The following is a 21,018-nucleotide window of genomic DNA, read 5'->3' as shown; positions in this document are numbered from 1 at the left end:
CCACTCCAGTATTCTGGCCTGGAGAATTCCAAGGACTTTACAGTCCATGGGGTTGCAGAGTTGGACACGACTGAGCGACTTTCACAACTATAAACTTATGCTCAGAATATCTTTGTGATAATTGTGTAGGGATTTCATAGGCATTTATTCACTCATGAACCTTTATTTATTAAAGTGATGATTGTGTGCCAGAAAGAGTACTAGGCCCTGGAGATACAATGGGGAATGAGAAGGCTTAGTTCTGTTTATAATACAGTGGAGAGATATAAACTGTCCTGCAGGAAATGAATTTAAGTTAGAAAAAAAAAAAAAATAGAGGTTTTTTTCCTTGCCACAGACATCACATTTTCTTAACTTGCTCTGCATACCTTGACATGATTTGGGATTTTTACCTTTGGATGAGGTGAGCACAGAATGCAGCTAATAAAAATAGCTACCATTTATTAAGCATTTTGTACCAGGTCCTTTGCTAAGCTCAGCTACATAATTATTTCATATTATCTTCACAACTCTATTCAGTTCAGCTCAGTCACTCAGTCGTGTCCGACTCTTTGCGACCCCATGAATTGCAGCATGCCAGGCTTCTCTGTCCATCACCAACTCCCAGAGTTTACTCAAACTCATGCCCATTGAGTCGGTGATTCCATCCAGCCATCTCATCCTCTGTCGTCCCCTTCTCCTCCTGCCCCCAACCCCTCCCAGCATCAGGGTCTTTTCCAATGAGCCAACTCTACACATGATGGGGCGAAAGTAATGGAGTTTCAGCTTCAGCATCAGTCCTTCCAATGAACACCCAGGACTGATCTCCTTTAGGATGGACTGGTGGGATCTCCTTGCAGTCCAAGGGACTTTCAAGAGTCTTCTCCAACACCACAGTTCAAAACCATCAATTTTTCAGCACTCAGCTTTCTTCACAGTCCAACTCTCACATCATCCATACACGACCACTGGAAAAACCACAGCCTTGACTAGACGGACCTTTGTTGGCAAAGTAATGTCTCTGCTTTTTAATATGCTACCTTGGTTGGTCATAACTTTCCTTCCAAGGAGTATTAAGCAGGTATAATTATTGCTCCTAATTTATGGATTAGAAAACCAAAGATCAGAGAGAATAAAGAATATTTTCACACAACTAAGTACAGGCCTGTGCATGCGTGCTAAGTCGCCTCAGTCATGTCTGACTCTGTGTGACCTTCAGGCTCCTGTCCATGGGATTCCCCTCACAAGAATACTAGAGTGAGTTGCCATGACCTAGTCCAGAGAATCTTCCTGACCCAGGTATTGAACCTGTGTCTCTTAAATCTCCTGCATTGGTGGGCAAGCTCCTTACCACTAGCACCACCTGAGAAGCCCAAGCATAGGCCTGTGCTGTGCTTAGCTGCTCATTCATGTTTAACTCTTTGAGACCAAATGGACTACAGCCCTCCAGGCTCCTCTGTCCATGGAGATTTTCCAGGCCAGAATCCTGGAGTGGGTTTCCATGCCCTCCTCCTTTTTTTTTTTATTCTTTAATTGGAGGAAAATTGCTCTACAGTGTTGTGCTGGTTTCTGCCATACAACAATGCAATTCATCTATAATATATACTACCAAGTGTAAAACAGATAGCTGGTGAAAAGTTGCTACATAACACAGGGAGCCCAGCCAAGTAGTCTTAATTTGCTTTTTCTAAATGATCCTCTCTAGCAAGGTAGGCCCTTTCTACCAGTACTGACCAATGGATGCACTGGAAAAATTTTCTGTTCTAACCCAGGCTTCATCTTCCTGTCATTTAAGTAAGTCGCTAATGTCAGAAAACTTTGATCTTCCTTATATATCTGACAAAGTAAATCTATCAAGATAAATTATAAACAACTGAATTGGGGATGGGGAGACTGTTAGATGTTCTATCTAGTACACATCCAGTCATCTCTACATGTCATTGTTTTATGAACTGTTTTACAACTCCAATCACAGAAAATTAATAGAAATTCCAAAGATCCTTGTCTATAGAAATGCAAATGATTTGTGTCTAGTGAAAATGCAATTGATTATTGCCCTATTAATATACACCCATTTTACATCTATTTGTAAATTGATTACAGCATCCCTGGTTGCCTAAACATGTGTGTTGCTTAAGTTCCCCTTTGAACAATGTGTAACATCTTTCTGCTTCCTTAATTAATGAGTTAAATAAAATCTTCAAGACATTCATTTCATATTTGTATGAGAGTAATGAGTTTGCAATTATTTAAAAATTATCTTTTTACAAATAATAATGATTAAAGTGTGATTTAATAAGAACTTACTCTGTGCCTTCATATATCATATATTTTAATTGTCACAAATACACACTCTAATATGTTCTAGTATTATTATGATTATTTTATAGATAAGGAAACTTAAGCTTTACAAGGGCAGGTGGTTTGCCTGAATTCATGCAGCCTGCCTAACTCCACAGCCAAGGTTCATATACACTATGATACACTATCTGAGATATTTACCAATATTGACTGCAAAATTTATCAGAAGTCTCAATAATAAAACTATAAATTTAAATATATTCCTGATTTTTATAAATAATACATAAAACAGAATGCCTATGACTATATTCATATTTTTCAAAAAGAAAGTGATTCTACAATTAAAAGGTTTGACTTACTACTGGATTACAGGAAAAATTTCGAAGTCCTGGCATATAATGCCCTTCTTGAGCTAATGCCTGTCTATCTTGGTGACTATAACCAGAGCTCTTTTCCACTCCTGTGCTGTGAGCACACTGAAAATACAAAGCTCCTGACATTTACACTCATGTTATTTTCTTGGCCTGGCCTGAATGCTTTCCCCAGTTTGTACCTCTGAAATAACTACTCATACTTTAAAACTAAAAATAAGCATCACCTCTTCATGATGCATTCCCTGACTTTCTCATTGCCCTTATGTTCCAGCAGCATCCCACACTATAGCAACCTTTGCTATAGTATGACATTGCCTTCTGATAATCTGTGTAGTTGTTTATATTTAACCACTTTGGGAAGAAAAAGTTTGTATTATTTTTTTTTAATTACATTAAGTTTTTATTTTAAAACAAATCAATATTACAAAGTTTAGAAAATAAAAAAACTAAGGATTTTAATTTAACTATTTTGAATGAAATGTTTGTTCAAATCCTCAATAACATCTTAAAATTTTTAAGTAGCCTGAAAAGGTTAAATTATTATAAACTCAAAATAGCTACTGTACTTTAAGGTTTTGACTAACATGAAAATAGCCTCATTTGTTAGGAGAGAGAAAAAAGTTTATATAAAGTAATAAATCATAAATTTTGGCAAAAGTAACATAAGGTACTGTCACGTGTAAATAAGGAAACATTCAAAAGACATTTTTACATAGAAAAAATGTAAGTAATTTGAGGAAAAATAAACTGTATTATTATGTTTAAATAATTAACACACAAAAGACATATTTGGATGCTGGTTTTAATTTCCCCAGTAGTGTTCATGAAGGTTTCATAGTTGATGGCAATGGTGCTTTTCCTTTCTGCTTAGCAGCCTTTTCCATTTTTATCCTCTCCTGGTATCGTCTTTCAAAGAAAGCCATATCATCCTCTTCCGGTTTCCTTAAGGAAGAAACTTGACTACTTGTACTGTTAGTGTTTCTGGAGAAGAGCTAGATGATGCTTGAAATGCCTTTAGAAATGGGTGGTCCATGGCTGTACCTGGAGAGTCTAAAAACTCAGCTGACGGTGCACCAATTCCACTGTCATCTAATCGCATGTAGCCTTCTGCCCGCGAGCTGAAGCCAGTCAGTCCTCCCATTGCTGCATAAGGAACGTCCTGCCCCACCGGTTTTCCCTGCGCCAGTCTTTCTTGCTTAGTTTCCACTACTGTGTCATGAGCATATGCAGGCTGACCACAAGCACAAGTGAAGCAACTATGAAATCCCGAACACTTATTACAACAGGCACTGCATACAAAGCCAGGCGCTGCGCTGTGTTGATCGGCAAAGTGCTTACATCGGCAGCGGATGGGCTGTGTGCCGTTCAGAGGCACATAGAGGTAAGTCCTGCAAGGGCAGCCCCTCACTTGGCAAGGCAGACTGATGGGGCGCTGCGGGGGAATCGTTTCAAAGTCGGTTTTATGTTGCTTATACCTCCGGTACTCCAAGTACTCGTCCACTGCCGCCGCGCCGCCCGGAGGTCTGTATTATTTTTTATAATCGTAAAACTTACAGCAGTACTTGGTGCTCAAAAAATGTTTAAGTAATGAATTCATTAACTGAAATGATAAGATTTTTCTTCCTTTTAAGCTATCATTATGTTCTTAGAAACAACCATCATTTTCTTGATCTTCTCTAAAGAGAAATGGAGGCTTAAGAGCCACCAAGTCACAAAGCAACAAAAAGGCCTTTATCTCTGCCCTTAAGAGCCTCTAACTGCTTTCTTATCCTTTCCTATTATTTCTCCAGAAATTATTATTTTCTGTTAAAAAGCTATACATCTCACCCTCTGTCACCCTCTCCTCCTCCTACCCTCAATCTTTCCAACCATCAGGGTCTTTTGAGGGAAAATTATCTTTTCTCCCTTACACTGAAAATAGGAAGCAACTTTTGTTGACCTTGGTGAGTCAGCTTCCATCTTTTATACAATGTACAAATTAGAGATACCAAGGGAACATTTCATACAAAGATGGGCACAATAAAGGATAGAAATGGTATGGACCTAACAGAAGCAGAGATATTAAGAAGAGCTGGCAAGAATACACAGAAGAAAACTATACAAAACAGATCTTCACAATCCAGATAATCACGATGGTGTAATCACCAACCTAGAGCCAGACATCCTGGAATGCAAAGTCAAGTGGGCCTTAGAAAGCATCACTACGAACAAAGCTAGTGGAGGTGATGGAATTCCAGTTGAGCTATTTCAAATCCTAAGAGATGATTCTGTGAAAGTGCTGCACTCAATATGCCAACAAATTTGGAAAACTCAGCAGTGGCTACAGGACTAAAAAAGGTCAGTTTTCATTCCAATCCCAAAGAAAGGCAATGTCAAAGAATGCTCAAACTACTGCACAATTGCACTCATCTCACACGCTAGTAAAGTAATGCTCAAAATTCTCCCAGCCAGGCTTCAACAGTTCATGAACTGAGAACTTCCAGATATTCAAGCTGGGTTTAGAAAAGGCAGAGGAACCAGAGATGAAATTGCGAACCTCTGCTGGATCGTCAAAAAAGCAAGAGAGTTCCAGAAAAACATCTACTTCTGCTTTATTGACTATGCCAAAGCCTTTGGCTGTGTGGACCACAAAAAAACTCTGAAAAATTCTTTAAGAGGTGGGAATACCAGACCACCTGATCTGCCTCTTGAGAAACCTGTTTGCAGATCAGGAAGCAGCAGTTAGAACTGAACTTGGAACAACAGACTGGTTCCAAACAGGGAAAGGAGTACATCAAGGCTGTATATTGTCACCCTGCTTATTTAACTTATATGCAGAGTACATCATGAGAAACGCTGGGCTGGAAGAAGCACAAGCTGGATTCAAGATTGCCGGGAGAAATATCAATAACCTCAGATACGCAGATGACACCACCCTTATGGCAGAAAGTGAAGAACTGAAGAGCCTCTTGATGAAAGTGAAAGAGGAGGGTGAAAAAGTTGGCTTAAAACTCAACATTCAGAAAACTAAGATCATGGCATCTGGTCCGATCACTTCACAGCAAATAGATGGGGAAACAGTGGAAGCAGTGGCAGACTTTGTTTTGGGGGGCTCCAAAATCACTGCAGCCATGGTGTCTGCATGGCTGCAGATGGTGACTGCAGCCATTAAATTAAAAGACGCCTGCTCCTTGGAAGGAAAGTTATGACCAACCTAAGTAGCATATTAAAAAGCAAAAACATTACTTTGCCAAGAAAGGTCCATCCACTCAAAGCTAGGGTTTTTCCAGTAGTCATTCATGGATGTAAGAGCAGGACTATAAAGCAATCTGAGTGCCAAAGAATTGATGCTTTGAACTGTGGTGTTGGAGAAGACCCTGGAGAATCCCTTGGACTGCCAGGAGATCCAACCAGTCCACCCTAAAGGAAATCAGTCCTGAATATTCACTGAAAGGACTGATGCTGAAACTGAAACTCCAATACTTTGGCCACCTCATGCAAAGAACTGACTAATTGGAAAAGACCCTTATGCTGGGAAAGATTGAAGGCAGGAGGAGAAGGGGATGACAGAGAATGAGGTGGTTGGATGGCATCACCAACTCAATGGACATGAATTTGAGTAAACTCCAGGAGTTGGCAATGGACAGGGAGGCCTGGCATGCTGCAGTCCATGGGGTCGCAAAGATTTGGACATGACTGAGTTACTGAACTCAATTGAACTGAACAAATGAACACTTAATTAATACTACTTCTCTATACCATTTAGAAGTAATGACACCATATTCAAATCAATAATGACATCAAAATTGATATCTCTAAACAATTAGTAAGCTGCTTTTATTATTACTTCATTTTGTATTATTTTACTACAAGAATATAGTAATACTCAAATGCTGTCATCAAATTTACTAAATATACTAGGTCTATAATCTGTGCTAGTTAATTAATTGCATCTATTTATTATTTTTGGTAATAACATCTCAGGAGCAATTAAAACATGTTGAGTTTCACAGTCTTGGCAGACATTTTACTGTTTTGCAGAATTATGTATGTGTCTCTAAAAAGACCAAAGTACACATTGAAAACCAATACAAGAACTGTGGTAAAGAGAACATGCATCAATCCACTGGGCAAAACAGAGCATGTAGTGAAAATGATGCTTTATCTACACATCTGGTTTGCTAATAATATATGTAAGTAAGAGTATTTCAAAACATCTTCTCTGTAACTATTCTACTTAAAGAATAGCCTCAGTTTATCCAGTGGGTGTGGGTGGAAGCCAGTGTGGAGTAATCACAGTAATTATAGATGAGGGACACAAAATATGGCTTTTAAAATTTTATCAATTTCATCTTTAATGTACAATCGGTTTCAGGTTATGGACCAGAGACTAGATAGGAAAGGCCCTATCACATGATGACACTCCAAAAAGTACCCACTTACAGTGCTTGTTCTATGTGTTGTATATTCCTTTCATAAATGCCATAGTTTCTGGAAATAAGGGGAAAGTGATTTTGAGGGTGTTACATTAAGCTCCAGCTCTTTGAATTTATTAATATATGTTTGCACTTTAACATATTTTTCCTATAAATTCATCGTACTTTCAACTGTAAAAGAGCCACAAGAACACACTGACTTCAGGACACATGATATTAAGTGCACTAGAGAGTTTGGTTCTGTCCCAGAGGATCAGGACATTTGGTGCAGAAGCCCTGTGCATAAACACTTCTTTATGAAGGGAATGAAAAGGGCCAGTTCTTGATGGGCTCTATCCTTTCATACAAACAATGGCTGCATGTTCATATGGAAAACATAATAGAACACCTCCAATGGCACCTGTCTCATAGTGTCCATGGTTGACAGTAATTATTATCTAAGTGACAGCTTATTATTAGGAAGTCACACTACAAAAAGAGCCTACATTCAAGTATCTAACATCTGGAACATTAACATGATTTTTGTAGTTTAAGGTCTTGACCCACTAAGATAAAAATGCAAATGTAAAATTTTGAAAGGAAACATTTCACTTATTTGTAGCTATCTTCAGGTTGGTGGACCTGAAAAAATGATGGTCAGAAAGTTAAAAGAAAATTTGGGTTGGGAGAGGGGGTACAAGAAGTTCAAAATGAAGGTGGAACAAGGGAAAGCTAGTCTGATTAGTGACTCTGTTTCAAATCTTGGAAACCATAAAAGAGCTCTCATGTGTAGGAAATAACATCCATTCAGAGAAAGAATTATCATCACAGCCTCATTCAGTGTCCCAAGTAAGCACAGCACCAGCTTTGAGCCCAGAATTTATAATAAATACAGACAGACCCAGTGAAAAGAAATCAGTGGGTCTAAAGAGAAACACATCATTTTCTTCCCTCACTCAGCCTCTTCTTCCCTCTTTTCTTACTTCTTCCTTCCTTCTTGCTTTCTTTTCTTTCTTCACTATATATTCATTGGAGTTTAGAGGAAGTATATATTAGGTTGAAGCAAATATAATTACAGTTTTGGACCATGAATTTTAAAACCATTTTAGCTAGGCTCAACACATCTTTATTAACCAAAATGGGAACCATTACAATCAATAAATTTTTGCCAACAAGAAATAAGTTTGCTTAATCCTGTAGCATAAAAATCCATGCTTCAGTATTCAACAAACTCTTGGAAAGCATTTTCTGCCTCCTGCTGGTTGTAGAAGCATATTGCCCGCAAAAAGTTGTTGAGGTGCTTGAAGAAGTGGTAGTCAGGCAGGAGAGGTCAAGTGAATATGGCAGATAAGGCAGAACTTTTTAGCCCAATTTGCCCGACTTTTGAAGCGCTGACTGTGCAACGTGCAGTCAGGTGTTGTTGTGGAGAACTGGGCTCTTTCTGTTGACCAATGTTGGCTGCAGGCATTGCAGTTTTCAGGGCATCTCATCGATTTGCTGAGCATACTTCTCAGATATTGTGGTTTCTCTGGGATTCAGAAAGCTGTAGTTGGTCAGACTGGCAGCAGACACCAAACAGTGACCATGACCTATTTTTGCTTTGAGTTCAGCTTTGGGAAGAGGTTTGTAGCATCTTCTCAGTCCAACCACTGAGCTGGTCACTGCTGGTTGTCATATAAAATCCACTTTTCAGTCACATATCACAATCCAATCAAGAAATAGTCCTCATTGTTGCGTGGAAGACAGCATTTCAAAAATGACAATTTTTTTGATTTGCAGTCAGCTCATGAGGCACCCACTTATTGAGCTTTTTCACCTTTCCAATTTGTTTCAAATGCTGAATGACCATAGAATGGTTGACGTCGAGTTCTTGGGCAACTTCTCATGCAGTTCTAAGAGGATCAGCTTTGACGATTGCTCTCAATTGGTCATTGTCAACCTCTGATGCCAGCCACTGCAACCCTCATCTTTAAGGCTCTCTTTTCCTTTGCATAACTTCTTGAACCACCATTGCACTGTACATTTGTTAAGAATTCCTGGGCCAAATTCCTGGGCTGTTGATGTTGTGAGTTGTCTTTGCTGTTTTACAGCTCATTTTGAACTCAAATATAAGAAAATCAATTGAATTTGCTTTTTGCCTAACATCATTTCCATAGGCTAAAATAAATGTCAAGTAATGTCATTCAGTCAGTTCAGTTCAGTTAGTTCATTCGCTCAGTCATGTCCGACTCTTCGCGACCCCATGAATTGCAGCACGCCAGGCCTCCCTGTCCATCACCAACTCCCAGAGTTTACTCAAATTCATGCCCATCGAGTCAGTGATGCCATCCAGCCATCTCATCCTCTGTTGTCCCCTTCTCCTCCTGCCCCCAATCTCTCCCAGCATCAGGGTCTTTTCCAAAGAGTCAACTCTTTGCATGAGGTGGCCAAAGTATTAGAGTTTCAGCTTCAACATCAGTCCTTCCAATGAACACCCAGGACTGATCTCCTTCAGGATGGACTGGTTGGATCTCCTTGCAGTCCAAGGGACTCTCAAGAGTCTTCTCCAACACCATAGTTCAAAAGCATCAATTTTTTGGCACTCAGCTTTCTTCACAGTCCAACTCTCACATCCATACATGACCACTGGAAAAACCATAGCCTTGACTAGATGGACCTTTGTTGGCAAAGTAATGTCTCTGCTTTTTAATATGCTATCTAGGTTGGTCATAACTTTCCTTCCAAGGAGTAAGCATCTTTTAATTTCATGGCTGCAGTCACCATCTGCAGTGATTTTGGAGCCCAAAAAAATTAAGTCTGACACTGTTTCCACTGTCTCCTCATCTATTTCCCATGAAGTGATGGGACCAGATGCCATGATCTTAGTTTTCTGAATGTTAAGGTTTAAGTCAACTTTTTCACTCTCCTCTTTCACTTTCATCAAGAGGCTTTTTAGTTCCTCTTCATTTTCTGCCATAAGGATGGTGTCTGCATATCTGAGGTTATTGATATTTCTCCCAGAAATCTTGATTCCAGCTTGTGCTTCTTCCAGCCCAGCGTTTCTCATGATGTACTCTGCATATAAGTTAAATAAGCAGGGTGACAATATACAGCCTTGATGTATTCCTTTTCCTATTTGGAACCAGTCTGTTGTTCCATGTCCATTTCTAACTGTTGCTTCCTGACCTGTATACAGGTTTCTCAAGAGGCAGGTCAGGTGGTCTGGTATTCCCTTCTCTTTCAGAATTTTCCACAGTTTATTGTGATCCACACAGTTGAAGGCTTTGGCATAGTCAATAAAGCAGAAATAGATGCTTTTCTGGAACTCTCTTGCTTTTTCAATGATCCAGCAGATGTTGGCAATTTGATCTCTGGTTCCTCTGCCTTTTCTAAAACCAGCTTGAACATCTGGAAGTTCTCGGTTCACATATTGCTGAAGCCTGGCTTGGAGAATTTTGAGCATTACCTTACTAGTGTGTGAGATGAATGCAATTGTGAGATAGTTTGAGCATTCTTTAGGATTGCCTTTCTTAGGGATTGGAATGAAAACTGACCTTTTCCAGTCCTGTGGCCACTGCTGAGTTTTCCAAATTTGCCGGCATATTGAGTGCAGCACTTTCATAGCATCATCTTTCAGGATTTGAAATAGCTCAACTGGAATTCCATCACATCCACTAGCTTTGTTCATAGTGGTGCTTTCTAAGGCCCACTTGACTTCACATTCCAGGATATCTGGCTCTAGGTGAGTGATCACACCATTGTGATTATCTGGGTCATGAAGATTTTTTTTTTGCACAGTTCTTCTGTGTATTCTTGCCACCTCTTCTTAATATCTTCTGCTTCTGTTAGGTCCATACCATTTCTGTCCTTTATTGAGCCCATTTTTGCATGAAATGTAATGTCATTAGCAAAGAAAAAAACATAAAGAGAGAAATGCACAATAAAATAATAGATAATGTAACCACACTTATTTAGAAGGCATTCCAATATCAAATGGCAAATTTCAACAATGCAAAAAACACACTTACTTTTGCACCAAAGTAATAGTTGCTTCAGGCAGCTGTCTAAATCATATCAGTTTTTCAAGAGTACATTTTTTGAAGGTTGGTTTAGAGGTGTCCACAATGACATGTTTTTGAATATCTAAATTGTATTAACTAAAATGAAATTGTCAGGCAAGTGTGTAATTTCCTTGGTTCTGTCCCACTGCAGCAAAAATTCGAAACAACAGAATGACCAGTGTTACAGCTCCATGTTACAGCTCAGTTTTATTTGGAAAGCAAAGGAAAATACATCCTCGAGGCAAAAGGGAGAGCCGACCCAAAAGATGTGAAGAGAAGAGAAACGAAGCCCCCAGCTCAATTTTGGCTCTTCTTTTTGTATGTTTTTCTTTCTCCTTCACCTGAGTCTGCCCTATGTAAATTGGGCTAGCCAGGGGGGCTGTTTGTTTTACCTGAGGTTCTCACTCTGGTCCTCTGACCTTGCTTTGTTCTATTTTCCTGGGCTTTTCCCTTCTTTGTCTTTTAGCCACCACCATTCTGGACTCCTTTTTCCTATTCTAACTACGTAACAAAATGAAAGACTCTGTGAAGCCATCCCCCTAAATATTGAAAGTAAGCATTAAAATGTCTTAATGCAGGTAAAGGGAATTGATATGCATTTATAGCAGCTAAATAGATAATGTGAGTAGAAACAGCACACAGTGAATTTGGAGCTCATTTCAAAAACTGGGTAGACTTCAGTGCATCAAAGCCTCTAGGGAGCTTATCTCTTAACTACAGATGTGAAACCTAAAAGAATTTGATAAACTTCCTTTCTAGGCTCTATATTAAGAAAGGGACATTTCCTTTACTAAAGGCAGAGCATAAAAAAGAACATTCAAAGATTATGTGCATATACATACACATAAATGTATGTATATAGTCCATCTATCTATAGTCCATGTACAGATCTGGAGTAGGAAATGGCAACCCACTCCAGTATTCTTGCCTGGAAAACCCCATGAACAGAGGGGCATGGAGGTCTATAGTCCATGGGGTTGCAAAGAGTAAGAATGACTGAGCATGCACACACACACACTGACACGTATAGATGCATATGTGTGTGTGTGTGTGTGTGTGTATACACACATATATATATGCATATGTGTGTGTTTGTGCTATGACTATACCCCTATTCCTATTTCAAGTTTTAGGAGAAAGAGCTGCCCCATAGCTTTAGCCATACCATTAAGACTTGGCTCTATTGCCATTTTCTTCATGAATATTCATTTCTTTAGGGAGAAAACTTTGCCCACACTGCTGACAAAAGGGAGCCAGCTGGTGAGGGACATCATCCAAAAGAACAAATGGGTCTTACGAGCATTGTGGAAAGACTTTTCAACCTAGAATTGTAACTACATTTATGGCATCTGAATGACAGATGAGTTTGTACTTACTTGTGAACTAAAGGGGTTCAAAATACGCCACCTCAAAGTATGCCATTCTGGCACAGGATGAATTTGAACTGAAAGCAACTGAGAGAAAGTAGAGATAGGCTGGACCTCTCTGCCCTCTCCATATCTATTTATAAACAGAACAAAATGCCCTTGTGAAGGTGCCCCTGCCCCTTCCCATACCAGGAAGGGAAAAACAATCTTATTACTAAAGACAAGATGGTACCAAAAGTCTACTTAAACAAGCCTTACCCTTATTTTCCATTAATTGACCCATATATTTCCCTTCTGATAATGTGAGATTTGTAGAAGTTCAAAGTCATATTCCCTTATCTTATCACTTCTCTACAAAGTTATTATTCTTCACTAAGATGCTATACAAGCTCAAGCTCCAATCTCCTCTTTTGAGTTACCTATCTCTTAGTACTCCTCTGTGAATGCACAATGAGCATATTCATAAACTCCTGTTTCTTTTCTCTTGTTAAACTATCTTTTGTCAGTCTAATTGCAAGGCCTCAGTCAATGAACCTAAGATGAGTAGAGGGAAAAACTTTTTTCTTCATATGAATCCCACTGGGTCCTAGGATATCTATTTATCAAAATCTTAAAACCAGAAATGTTGACAACTAGAGCTCTTACTGGTGAGGAAAGCTGAAAGTGTAATGTAAGAGAAGAGACTGGGAGCTTCAGCTTCCTGTAAGTACTCACCAATGATTTCTGGCTACATATCTAATGTCATCCAGTGACAAAATTAATCTTCTAGTATCTGGAAACAATTTCTCCATTTAACACACATAAAGGTTCTTCTGTGCATTTAATGATTATTTCAGGAGATAATACAGCATTCTTCCCTCCACCAAAATACATCATGAATGTATCAGAAGCTTGACATATATTACTTCCTTATATCCTCATGACAATAGTGTAAGACACAGTAATCACTCCCACTTTACAGATAGGAAACTTGAGGCTTAACACAAATCACACAGCTTGCAAGTGGTAGGGTTAATATAGTCTCCTTGGCTATATTCTGGGTTCAGTTTCAGACTACCTCAATAAAGTGGATATCACATAAAGTGAGTCACACTAATTTTTTGGTTTCCCAGTGTATACAGAAGTTATGTTTATACTATACTGTAGTCTGTGATAGATTTCCTCTTCTTGGGCTCTAAAATCACTGCAGATGGTGACAGCAGCCACGAAATCAGAAGACAATTGCTTCTCAGCAGGAAAGCTATGACAAACCTAGACAGTCTGTTGAAAAGCACAGACATTACTCAGTCAACAAAGGTCCTTATAGTCAAGGCTGTGATCTTCCCAGTGGCCATGTATGATTGTGTGAGCTGGACTATAAAGAAGGCAGAGCATCAAAGAATTGATGCCTTCGAACTGTGGTGCTGGAGAAGACTCTTGAGAGTCCCTTGGACAGCAAGGAGATCAAACCAGTCAGTCTTAAAGGAAATCAACCCTGATTCTCATTGGAAGGAATGATGCTGAAGCTGAAGCTCCAGTATTTTGGTCACCTGATGTGAACAGGTGACTCATTGAAAAACACCTTGATGCTGGGAAAGATTGAGGGCAGAAGTAGAGGAGGGCATCAGAGGATGAGATGGCTGGATGGCATCACCATTGCAAAGGACAGGAACTTGGGCAAACTCTAGGAGATGGTAAAGGACAGGGAGGCCTGGCATGCTGCAGTCCACAGGGTCGCCAAGAGTCAGACATGACTGGGGGACTGAACAACTATAACATACTGTAGTCTATTAAGTGTACAATAGCATTATGTTAAAAAAATGTATATACCTTAATTACAAAATATAATATAAAACATTACTAAAATAGTAGTATCAGAGATCACTCATCACAGATCCCCATATCAAATGTAATAACAATTTAAAAAACTGATGCATTGTGAAAATTACCAAAACATGACATAGAGACATGAAGTAAGCAAATGCTATCCAAAAAAAAAAAAAATGACTTGCTTAACATAGAGTTACCACCAACCTTTAATTTGTTAAAAACAAGCAAAAAGCAAACAAACAAAAAAAAACTCAGTATCTGCAAAGTATAATAAGGTATGTCTGTATTAAAACCAGATCCGTATAACATGTACTTCTAACCACTGTCCCCTCCATGTTGCCTGCCATGCATGATAACAACGCCCTTAACTTTGCAAAGAAGATATTAGCATAATCTCCATGTAAAATCTTTCCCACCTATCTATATCCAGCTCAGTGAATTAATCAAACTGAGAGAAAAGTAAAGAAAAAGTTTTAAGGAAATTATAAAAATTGAGATTCTATTCAAATATTTCATAGAAATGACTCATCCACCCTCTTCCTCTGGCAAGTTCTCTCGCTCCTTTACAGAATCTAGTTTCCATTTGCTGAGGTTACACTTCATTACTGCAGAATTCCTTGAAAATAAAAACATCAAACATCAAAGCAGAACTTGTTTCCTGACCTATTTTTGATGATCATTGGAAACAATGAGGTTTCTATGCATTTCTCTCTCCTTTATGTTTTTTCTTTGTGATTACTCTCATCTTTTGTAATCCATTACACCCCAAGGCAATTACTGCATTTGGTAAAATGCACAACTTTAAAAGGAATTTCCATGCAGAGTTACAAAAACTGAATGCCACATTTCTGAGCAAAGCACTCTTCCTTAGGGCATTGTGGATTAGTCTTTCCATGCTCACATGCTTGGATGGAGACAGTTTCTTTAGCAGTCCTCGAGTGCACTGAAAAGGCTCTGAACATAATTGTCCTTTTTAGATTAGTCCTTTGGTGACTGCCTAAGACAAGTTACATCCTATGTGCCTCGCGTCCCTAAACCCAGCTGTTGTTCATTTAGCCACTTAGCTAAGGAAGTTAGCTTTTCACAGAGACAGAAATTAAATGTAGATCAAACTGAAATTTCTCTGTGATTGTGAAGTTGTACTCACCTCTAACGAGGACCTATCAGAGCTCTGGCCTAAAGCCTTGCATTGGCAAGCCATTTGGGCCAGTTGCCACTGCCCAGAATCCACATCACTGTAAAAGTAACCCTACCCTTCCCAACCAATGTTATATTTTGTATACACAGCCTGAAATATCAGGAGATTTGATGAAACAGTTAAAAATTAGAGTTTTGCCTTTTTATGTAACTGAATTAATACTTTCAAGAATTGGATTATTATATGTCTGTGGCAATTTAAGTAAAGATCCACTGAAGTCATTCACAAGTACTAAATAAGTGAAAAGCTGATGCTGTCATCGGCATTACCACCAAGGGCACTGGATGGTGGGTGCCTTTGCCACATTGAGGATCACTTGGGTTGCAGGCACTGCTGCCACAGTCGGGGGGTGGGGTGGAGAGGAAACAGGTTTCTGGGTGTCTCAGCCATATCCGAGCTGGTCAGGCTTGCGGGGGCCACCAGCATGGCAAGGAGGATCATAGCTGGCAGTGCTGCCGTGGTTGGACAGAGAAGGGCCACAGGCCTCACAGTCACTGCTCCCTAGAACCCTATGGTCACAGCCATCCCTGTGGCCTATAGACCACAGTCACATGTGCTACGATTCCTGCTACTACAAGGTTCTTTGGGGATGCAGGCACAGCTTCCATAGCCAAGAGGCTGGGACCGTGGGCATCATCTCCTCTCCCTGAGATCCTACCTGTCTATAAGTTCCAGTCCACCCACCTTCAGATGTACAGATGTGCGGATCTCTTGAGTGCCCTGCTATGTTGGACATAGGAAATTTTGTTGAGTTAAGGATATTTTAAAGATGGAGAACAATCTGTACAGAACAATATTGTATAGGAACCTGGAATGTTAGATCCATGAATCAAGGTAAATTGAAAGTGTCAAATAGGAGATGGCAAAAGTTAATATTGACGTTTCAGCAATTAGTGAACTAAAATGGACAAGAATGAATGAATTTAATTCAGATGACCATTATAGCTACTACTGTGCACAAGAATCCCTTAGAAGAAATGGAGTAGTCCTCATAGACAAGAAAAGAGTCTGAAATGCAGAACTTGGGTGCAATCTAAAAAATGACAGAATGATTCTGTTCATTTCCAAGGCAAATCATTCAATATCACAATAATCCAAGTCAAGTTTATGCCCCAACCACTAATGCCAAAGAGGGTGAAGTTGAACCGATCTGTGATGACCTACAAGACCTTCTAGAACTAACACCAAAAAAAGATTTCTTTTTCATCATAGGGGACTGAAATGCAAAAGAAAGAAGTCAAGATATACCTAGAGTAACAGACAAGTTTAGTCTTGGAGTACAAAAGGAAGCAGGGCAAAGGCTAACAGAGTTTTGCCAAGAGAACACACCGGTCATAGCAAACACCCACTTCCACAAACACAAGAGACTCTACACACGGACATTACCAGATGGTCAATAGTGAAATCAGACTGATCACATTCTTTGCAGCTGAAGATGGAGAAGGTCTATATAGTCATCAAAAACAAGACCAGGAGCTGAGTGTAGCTCAGATCATGAACTCCTTATTGCAAAATTCAGACTGAAATTGAAGAAAGTAGGGAAAACCACTAGGTGATTAAGGTATGACGTAAATCAAATCCCTTACAATTATACAGTGGAAGTGACAAATAGATTCAAAGGATTAGATCTGATAGACAAAGTGCCTAAAGAACTATGGACAGAGTTTCATAACATTGTACAGGAGGCAGTGATCAAAACTATCCTGAAGAAAAAGAAATGCAAAAAAGGAAAAATGGGTGCCTGAGGAGGCATTACAAATAGCTGAGTAAAGAGAAGTGAAAGGCTAAGGGGAAAAAAAAAGATATACCCATCTGAATGCAGAGTTCCAAAGAATAGCAAGGACAGATAAGAAAGCCTTCCTCCGTGATCAATGCAAAAAAAATAGAGGAAAATAATAGAATGGGAGAGATAAAGATCTCTTTAGGAAAATTAGAGACACCAAGGGAACATTTCATGCAAAGATGGGCACAATGAAGGACAGGAAGAAGCAGAAGATATTAACAAGAGGTGGCAAAAATACACAGAAGAACTATGTTAATTATTAATGACTCAAATAACAATGACAGTGTGATTGTTGTAGCCATGCATTCTGGGAAACAAACTCACTCAGAAGGACAATGCAGATAGTGGAGTGCAGTTTATTATACCAGCAGGCCCAAGGCAGAGTCTCCTCTTAGCCAAGGACCCTGGCCAGTTTTTCTGAAAACCTTATATACCCTAAGTGTGCGTGCCCAAACCCACCTCCCCAAATTCCCTGAAACTAGTCTGAACAAAGAAAAAGAAAAATACAATCAAAGTTAACCCATGATCCATATGCCTTAGGCCTAGGTAGTTAACAAGTAGGACAATTATCCATTGGCCTGTGGTCATACCCCAATATGCATATAGAATTTATGATTCTATTCAGTTACACAGATAATTAGGGTATTCTTTTAGGCAACAGAGAATCTAGGTACGAGCCCTGGGACTCTTCCATCCAGGGGGCCTGGTTTTCCAGTTGGTATGTCGTTTCCATAGATACTGGGCACATAGCTCAAAGTCCACAGTCCAGCCCAAGATGCAGCCTGTTCTGTCTGTTTCCTCCTTCATAATCACTCACCTAGAACCAGACATCCTGATGTCTGAAGTCAAGTGGGCCTTAGGAAGCATCACTACGAACAAAGCTAGTGGAGGTGATGGAATTCCAGCTGAGCTATTTCAAATCTTAGAAGATGATGCAGTGAAAGTGCTGCACTCAATATGCCAGCAAAATTAGAAAACTCAGCAGTGGCCACAGGACTAGAAAAGGTCAGTTTTCATTCCAGTCCCAAAGAAAGGCAATACCAAAGAATGTTCAAGCTACCGCACAATTGCACTCATTTCAACATGCTTGCTAGCAAAGTAATGCTCAAAATTCTCCAAGATAGGCTTCAACAGTATGTGAACTGAGAACTTCCAGATGTTCAAGCTGGTTTTAGAAAAGGCAGAGGAACCAGAGATCAAATTGCCAACATCCATTGGATCATCAAAAAAGCAAGAGAATTCCAGAAAAACATCTACTTCTGCTTCATTGACTATGCTTAAAGCCTTGGACTATATGGATCATGATAAACTGTGGAAAATTATTAAAGAGGTTGGACTACCAGACCACCTTACCTGCCTCCTAAGAAACCTATATGCAGGTCAAGAAGCAACAGTTATAACTGGACATGTAACAATGAACTGGTTACAAATCAGGAAAGGAATATGTCAAGGCTGTATATTGTCACCCTGCTTATTTAACCTATATGAAGAGTACATAATAAAATGCCAGGCTGGATGAAGCACAAGCTGGAATCAAGATTGCTGGGAGAAATATCAATAACCTCAGATTCGCAGATGACACTACCCTTATGGCAGAATGTGAAGAGGAACTAAAGAGCCTCTTGAGGAAAGAAAAGAGGAGAGTGAAAAAACTGGCTTAAAACTGAACATTCAAAAAATGAAGATCATAACATACGGTCCATTGCTTCATGACAAATAGATGAGGAAACAATGGAAACAGTAACAGACTTTATTTTCTTGGGTTCCAAAATCACTGCAGATGATGACTGCAGCCATGAAATTAAAAGATGCTTGCTCCTTGGAAGAAAAGCTATGACAAACCTAGACAGCATGTTAAAAAGCAGAGGCATAACTTTGCCAACAAAGGTCCGTCTAGTCAAAACTATGGTTTTTCCAGTTGCCACGTTTGGATGTGAGAGTTGGACCATAAAGAAAACTGAGCTCTGAAGAATTGAAGAATTGATGCTTTTGAACTGTAGTGTTGGAGAAGACTATTGAGAGTCCCTTGGACTACAAGGAGATCAAACCAGTCCATCCTAAAGGAAATCAATCCTGTATATTCATTGGAAGGACTGATGCTAAAGCTGAAGCTCCAATCCTTTGGCCACCTGATATGAAGAACTGACCCATTGGAAAAGACCTTAATGCTGGGAAAGACTGAAGGCAAGAGGGGAAGGGACGACCGAGAATGAGATGGTTGGATCGCTTCAGCAACTCAATAGACATGAGTTTGAGCAGGCTCCAGGAGTTGGTGACGGACAGGGAAGTCTGGCGTGCTGCAATCCATGGGGTTGCAAAGAGTTGGACACGACTGAGCAGCTGAACTGAACCGACCCTCCAATCACTCCAGCTCATCTCCCCTGAATAGTAGGCTGCCCACTCAGCTATTCGATTTGTGTTAGTTTGCTAGGGCTACCATAACATCCATAGCACAGACTGGATGGTTAAAACAACAGAAATTTATTTTCTCACCACTCTGGAGGCTAGAAGTTAGAGACCAAAACGTTGTCAGGGTTGATTTCTTTTAAGACGTCTTTTTTCAGTTCCCTCTGTCTTTACGTGGTCTTTTCTCTGTGCTCTAATTTCCTTTTCCAATAAGAAATCAATTATATTGGATGTGAAGGCACCCGTCTTACATTTCTTTTTCAAAACCCTATCCTCAAACACAGTTATTCTAGTACATTCCAAGATACTGGAGTTAGGACTTCAGCATATGAATTTGGGAGGACACAATTCTGCCCAAAGCTGAACTAGGTACTCATTTTCTCCACCTGAATGAATAATGGGCATCTTATGACCAACACTGATCTTTATATCATACTCCATTCCATCTCAGTCTCCAGAAAATGTGCTTTTTTCTCACTGTTCTTCATCTTCATTTGGCTCTATTCAATGTCTCTTCCTATCTAATACAGTACTCTCAAATACTTTCAAGAACTGCCCCCCATCATGCTATATCTCCATATATATATTGTTCATCTCCCACTAAAATGTAAGCAGGGCAGGGATTTTTTTTCTGTTCATTGTCTCATCCCCAGCATTAGGAATAGTTGACTGATATGTAGCAGTTACTCAATAATTTGCTGCTGAATGAATAAATATAATTATAAAAACAACTCTATTAGATAGGTATGCTATTGTCTCCATTTAATAGATAAAGAAACAAAAACTCAGGGAAAAATGTCCCCTGGGGTACAAAATCACCTTCAGTTGAGAACCACCAACCTGTGTACTTGAAAGCTGAATCACAGAGCTACAAGAATATATTCAAGGCCATGAAGCTGGGGTAAGGCATCCCTGGGAATAGTGCCAAATGATCTGAATCTTAGACTCATGTTCTTTCAATAAAGCTTCTGTTTCTCTCATTATATGTTACATTAGATAATTAGATGGTCATTTTATTCATTCAGCTTATAATAGTGATTATACTATTACATCATTAACAAACAATTTTTAAAACTCTAAAAAATAAATAAAAAATTAAAACTTAGGAAAAATACATAACTTGCCGTAGGTCATAGAGGTAGTAAGGAATGGAACAAGAATTTGGATTCAGGTAATCTCAGTCCTGACTGCTGATAAGCTACAATGTTTCAGTATGGCAAATGCTATTTTGAGAGGAGCTCAGAGTATACTGGAGCCCTTAGGACAGGCCTCTAATTCAGGAATTATAATAGGAGACAACTGGTTTTTTAAAAAAAGAAAAAATTATGTGGAAGAGAGCCCCAGGCTGAGATAGCCTCACATATGCA

General features: G+C 39.4%; 1 pseudogene; it reads right to left on the bottom strand.

The window, feature by feature from the left end:
• Nucleotides 1-3,152: 3,152 nt before the first annotated feature.
• LOC133051006 (protein FAM221A-like) overlaps nucleotides 3,153-21,018 on the bottom strand; it is a 55,485-nt pseudogene continuing 37,619 nt past the window's right edge.

The sequence above is a fragment of the Dama dama genome, chromosome 33 (assembly GCF_033118175.1).
Source record: "Dama dama isolate Ldn47 chromosome 33, ASM3311817v1, whole genome shotgun sequence".
In the NCBI taxonomy this organism is placed as follows: domain Eukaryota; kingdom Metazoa; phylum Chordata; class Mammalia; order Artiodactyla; family Cervidae; genus Dama; species Dama dama.
Note: the sequence above shows the minus strand (reverse complement) of the source record. Positions and strands in the feature narration are given on the sequence as shown.